Raw genomic sequence first — 6,000 nt, forward strand, 5'->3', positions numbered from 1 at the left:
GGAGCACACTTCAGAGCGCTCCTTGGTACGCACCAGGGCGCGCAACCCAGCCAAGGTGCTCACCCCGGCGAAGGTGCACGCGAGGTGCGCACCCGGGGCAAACCGGGCTCGGACTTCGTGCACGCCGCACCTTGGAGCACACATCGGAGCGCTCCCGGGTTCGCACCAGCATTGCGCACCTTTGATGCGCTGCCTTCACTAATTTCCAGAAAAGGCAAAAAAAAGAAAAAAATGAGATTTTAAAATTTCCGTTTTGAAAGATAGTGAAAAAAACGGAACGCGGGTGCCATCTTGAGCCCGCCCTGGTGTGCAGCCCAGGCAAGTTGTGCGCACCAAGGCACCCACCCTGGCCAAGGTGGGTCACGGGGTGGGTCCTAGGGTGGGTAACGGGGTGGGTACTAAGGTGCGTGCCAAGGTGGGTCATAGGGTGGGTGCCAAGGTGGGCACCAGGGTGGGTGTGCACCAACCCTAGCCAGGGTAGGTCACGGGGTGGTTGTCGGGGTGGGCGTCAAGGAGCCAAGGTGGGTGGCAAGTAGCCAAGTTGCGTGCCAAGGTGGGTGTCGGGGTGGGTGCCAAGGATCCAAGGTGGGTGCCAAGGAACCAAGGTGGGTGTCTGGGTGGGTGCCGAGGTGGGAGCCAGGGTGGGTCCCAAGGTGAGTGCAAAGGTGGGTGCCAGGGTCAAGGTGAGTGCCAATGTGGGTTCCAAGGTGCCAGGGTCAGGGTGAGTGCCAATGTGGGTTCAAAGGTGCTAAGTTGGGTGCGAGGTTGGGTGCGAGGGTGGGTGGGTGCCAAGGTGTGCTAGGTGGAAGCCCGGGTGGGTCGGCATCCCATGGGTGTCGAGTTGGGTGCCTGATGGGTGCTTCTTGTCAAGTTTTAGTCGTCGGGACTCATTTCGAGCCTTAGAGGTCGTTTCTTGTCCGGTTGCCCTGTCTTCGACCTGGGAACCCAATTTTGGTCCTCGGGTCCCATTTTTTTTTGTCTCGCATCCCACTTTTGGCCTGTGGCCTTTTCGGGGTCGATTCTCGTTTTGGGCATCAGAGCATGTTTCTTCTCCTAAAACCCAATATTTGTTTATTAAGTCTCGGAACACATTTTTGTTCTCGTGGACCCATCATGGGTCTTGGAACGCATTTGTGGTCCTTGGGTCCCATTTTGCATCCCGAAACTTGTGTTTTGGTGCTTGATCCCTATTTTGGGTGCCCACCTTGCACCAAGTGCGCACCCGGGGCAAACCGAGCGCCTTGGTGCACCGGGGCAAGATTGAGCGTGCACCCGAGGCGCCCCGAACATGCACCAAGGTGCACTCGGCCCACATGTGAGCGCAGGTCGTTGCGCCCGAGGTGGTGTGTGGGCACCGCGTTGCAGACGGGACACTGCACGCACACGACGCCCCCTCCAGGTGCACGCACGTAGGCCGGGCCGGGTGCACACCCGACGCCCTAGCAAGGTGCGCGCACCCGGGCAGGGCTCACACTTGGCGAACGGGGCGCACTTCGCGAGGGAGGGTGTGCACCTCGACGGGGGTGGGTGGCCGGGGTGGATTCGCACGTGGGTCGCGGTTTGCTAAGTACACACTGCGACAAGCTCATAACGGGTGCGATCATACCAGCGTTAGTGCACCGGATCCCATCAGAACTCCGCAGTTAAGCGCGCTTGGGCCGGAGTAGTACTGGGATGGGTGACCTCCCGGGAAGTCCCGGTGTTGCACCCTTTTTTAGTTTTTCGCCGGGCGTCGCAATGCTATTTGAATAAACCTTTTGCCCGTTTGCGTTCTCGTCGGGGCCGGGCCGGGCCGGGGTGCGCTGCCCGCACTACCGCGCGCGCGGGGGCGACACCGAGCGCGCACCCGAGGCGCCCCGAGCACACAGGCCACGGTGCAACCCGGGCGTTGTGCGCGCACCCCGGTGCGCCCGAGGTGCTGCGCGCGCACCCAGGTGAAATCGGTGTGCACCTCGGCCAGTGCGCGCTCGGTCGAGTCGCGCACGTTGGCCAAGGTGCACGGTGATGTTTCTTACTCTAAGGTTCCGCACCAGACGCCCGGGACAGGTGAGCGAAGCTGGGCGGGGCCGGGTGCGCGGCCGGGGCAGGTGCACGCAGCTGGAGAGAGCTTTGGAGCACACTTCGGAGCGCACCAATGATGCGCTCCATTCAAAAGTTTCCTGAAAAGGCAAAAAAAGTTGAGATTATAGAATTTCCCACTTGAGAGATTGTAAAAAAAAAAAATTTAAAATGAAGGAAACGCGGGTGCCAAGGTGTGCGCAGCCCAGCCAAGGTGTGCGCACCAAGGCGCCCACCCTGGCGAAGGTGCACGCAAGGTGCGCACCCGAGGCAAACCGGACAATTAACCCAACTTTCGACTTCGCGCGCACCTTGGAGCGCACTTCGGAGCGCTCCTTGGTGCGCACCAATCTTGGGCACCTCGGAGTGCACCATGGCGCCCACCAAGGTGCGCACCCGGGGCAAACCGAGCTCCGACTTCGTGCGCACCTTGGAGCGCACGAAAGGTGCGCACCATGGCGCCCACCAAGGTGCGCAGCCCAGCCAAGGCGTGCGCATCAAGGTGCGCACCCTGGCGAAGGTGCGCACCCGGGGCAAACCGAGCTCCGACTTCGTGCGCACCTTGGAGCGCACAAAAGGTGCGCAACCCAGCCAAGGTGTGCGCACCCCGGTCAAACCGAGCTCCGAATCGTGCGCACCAGAGGTGCACGCCATCGTGCGCACCTTGGAGCACACTTCGGAGCCCTCCTTGGTGCGCGCCGATGTTGCGCACCTCGGAGCGCACCCGGGGAAAACAATGCAATTAACCCGACTTTCGACTTCGTGGGCACCTCGGAGCGCTCTCGGGTTCGCACCTCGGAGCACACCGAGGTGCGCACCTTTGATGCGCTGCCTTCACCAATTTCCAGAAAAGGCAAGAAAACATTGAGAAGGTGTGCGCACCGAGGTGCCCACCCTGGCGAAGGTGCACGCGAGGTGCGCACCCGGGGCAAACCGGGCTCCGACTTCGTGCACGCCGCACCTTGGAGCACACTTCGGAGCGCTCCTTGGTGCGCACCAGGGCGCGCAACCCAGCCGAGGTGCCCACCCCGGCGAAGGTGCACGCGAGGTGCGCACCCGGGGCAAACCGGGCTCCGACTTCGTGCACGCCATGGTGCCCACCGCGGCGAAGGTGCACGCGAGGTGCGCACCCGGGGCAAACCGGGCTCCGACTTCGTGCACGCCGCACCTTGGAGCACACTTCGGAGCGCTCCTTGGTGCGCACCATGGTGCCCACCAGGGCGCGCAACCCCGCCGAAGGTGCACGCGAGGTGCGCACCCGGGGCAAACCGGGCTCCGACTTCGTGCACGCCGCACCTTGGAGCACACTTCGGAGCGCTCCTTGGTGCGCACCATGGTGCCCACCAGGGCGCGCAACCCCGCCGAAGGTGCACGCGAGGTGCGCACCCGGGGCAAACCGGGCTCCGACTTCGTGCACGCCATGGTGCGCACCGCGGCGAAGGTGCGCACCCGGGGCAAACCGGGCTCCGACTTCGTGCACGCCGCACCTTGGAGCACACTTCGGAGCGCTCCTTGGTGCGCACCAGGGCGCGCAACCCAGCCGAGGTGCCCACCCCGGCGAAGGTGCACGCGAGGTGCGTACCCGGGGCAAACCGGGCTCCGACTTCGTGCACGCCGCACCTTGGAGCACACTTCGGAGCGCTCCTTGGTGCGCACCATGGTGCCCACCAGGCCGCGCAACCCAGCCAAGGTGTGCGCACCAAGGTGCACGCGAGGTGCGCACCCGGGGCAAACCGGGGTCCGACTTCGTGCACGCCGCACCTTGGAGCACACATCGGGGCGCTCCCGGGTTCGCACCGGCGTTGCGCACCGTGGTGGGCACCTCGGAGCACACCAAGGTGGGCAGCGAGGTGCGCACCTTTGATGCGATGCCTTCACTAATTTCCATAAAAGGCAAAAAAAAAACGAGATTTTAAAATTTCCGTTTTGAAAGATAGTGAGAAAAAGGGAATGCTGGTGCCATCTTGAGCCCGCCCTGGTGCGCAGCCCAGCCAAGGTGTGCGCACCAAGGTGCCCACCCTGGCGAAGGTGCGCGCCCGGGCAATTAACCCAACTTCCAACTTCGCGCGCGCCAGGGTGGGAGCGCACCCAACAACCGGGCCTGGGAAGAGCCAATGCGAGAAACCCCACCAAACGCTCTGACAAAAAAAGAGGGGGCGCTCCAGTAACCCCGCTTCGGAGCGCACCCTGGGCAAACCCAGCCAAGGTGCCCACCCCGGCCAAGGTGCAGGCGAGGTGCGCACCCGGGGCAAACCGGGCTCCGACAACGTGCACGCCGCACCTTGGAGCACACTTCGTAGCGCTCCCGGGTGCGCACCTCAGAGCACACCAAGGTGGGCAGCGAGGTGCGCACCTTTGATGCGCTGCCTTCACTAATTTCCAGAAAAGGCAAAAAAAAAAGGAGATTTTAAAATTTCCGTTTTGAAAGATAGTGAAAAAAACGGAACGCGCGTGCCATCTTGAGCCCGCCCTGGTGCGCAGCCCAGGTAAGGTGCCCACCCTGGCAAAGGTGCGCACCCGGGCAATTAACCCTACTTCCGACTTCGTGCGCGCCAGGGTGGCAACCGGGCCTCGGAAGAGCCAATGCGAGAAACCCCACCAAACGCTCCGACAAAAAAAGAGGCGGCGCTCCAATAACCCCGCTTCGGAGCGCAGCCGGGGCAAACCCAGCCAAGGTGCCCACCCCGACGAAGGTGCACGCGAGGTGCGCACCCGGGGCAAACCGGGCTCCGACAACGTGCACGCAGCACCTTGGAGCACACTTCGAAGCACTCCCGGGTGCCCACCGGCGTTGCGCACCGTGGTGGGCAGCGAGGTGCGCACCTTTGATGCGCTGCCTTCACTAATTTCCAGAAAAAGGCAAAAAAAAATGAGATTTTAAAATTTCCGTTTTGAAAGATAGTGAAAAAAAAGGAACGCGGGTGCCATCTTGAGCCCGCCCTGGTGCGCAGCCCAGGCAAGGCATGCGCACCAAGGTGCCCACCCGAGGTGCACACCCGGGGCAAACCGGGCTCCGACTTCGTGCAGGCCGCACCTTGGAGCACACTTCGGAGCGCTCCTTGGTGCGCACCATGGTGCCCACCAGGGCGCGCAACCCAGCCAAGGTCTGCACACCAAGGTGCCCACCCCGGCGAAGGTGCACGCGAGGTGCGCACCCGGGGCAAACCGGGCTCCGACTTCGTGCACGCCATGGTGCCCACCGCGGCGAAGGTGCACGCGAGGTGCGCACCCGGGGCAAACCGGGCTCCGACTTCGTGCACGCCGCACCTTGGAGCACACTTCGGAGCGCTCCTTGGTGCGCACCATGGTGCCCACCAGGGCGCGCAACCCAGCCAAGGTGTGCGCACCAAGGTGCACGCGAGGTGCGCACCCGGGGCAAACCGGGGTCCGACTTCGTGCACGCCACACCTTGGAGCACACATCGGAGCGCTCCCAGGTTCGCACCAGCGTTGCGCACCTTTGATGCGCTGCCTTCACTAATTTCCAGAAAAGGCAAAAAAAAACGAGATTTTAAAATTTCCGTTCTGAAAGATAGTGAAAAAAACGGAACGCGGGTGCCATCTTGAGCCCTTCCTGGTGCGCAGCCCAGGCAAGTTGTGCGCACCAAGGTGCCCACCCTGGCGGAGGTGCGCGCCCGGGGCAATCCGGGCTCCGACTTCGTGCACTGCATGGTGCCCACCAAGGCGCGCAACCCAGCCAAGGTGCCCACCGCAGCGAAGGTGCACGCGAGGTGCGCACCCGAGGTGCACACCCGGGGCAAACCGGGCTCCGACTTCGTGCACGCCGCACCTTGGAGCACACTTCAGAGCGCTCCTTGGTGCGCACCAGGGCGCGCAACCCAACCAAGGTCTGCACACCAAGGTGCTCACCCCGGCGAAGGTGCACGCGAGGTGCGCACCCGGGGCAAACCGGGCTCGGACTTCGTGCACGCCGCACCTTGGA

At 63.2% G+C, this 6,000-nt stretch overlaps 1 non-coding gene across 1 annotated transcript; it reads left to right on the forward strand.

Moving 5' to 3' along the window:
• Window positions 1-1,592: 1,592 nt before the first annotated feature.
• LOC131861568 (5S ribosomal RNA) lies at window positions 1,593-1,711 on the forward strand. The gene has a single exon (XR_009360640.1). It is a non-coding gene; the product is annotated as a 5S ribosomal RNA (ribosomal RNA).
• The last annotated feature ends 4,289 nt before the right edge of the window (window positions 1,712-6,000 follow it).

The sequence above is a fragment of the Cryptomeria japonica genome, unplaced genomic scaffold (genome assembly GCF_030272615.1).
Source record: "Cryptomeria japonica unplaced genomic scaffold, Sugi_1.0 HiC_scaffold_26, whole genome shotgun sequence".
NCBI lineage: Eukaryota > Viridiplantae > Streptophyta > Pinopsida > Cupressales > Cupressaceae > Cryptomeria > Cryptomeria japonica.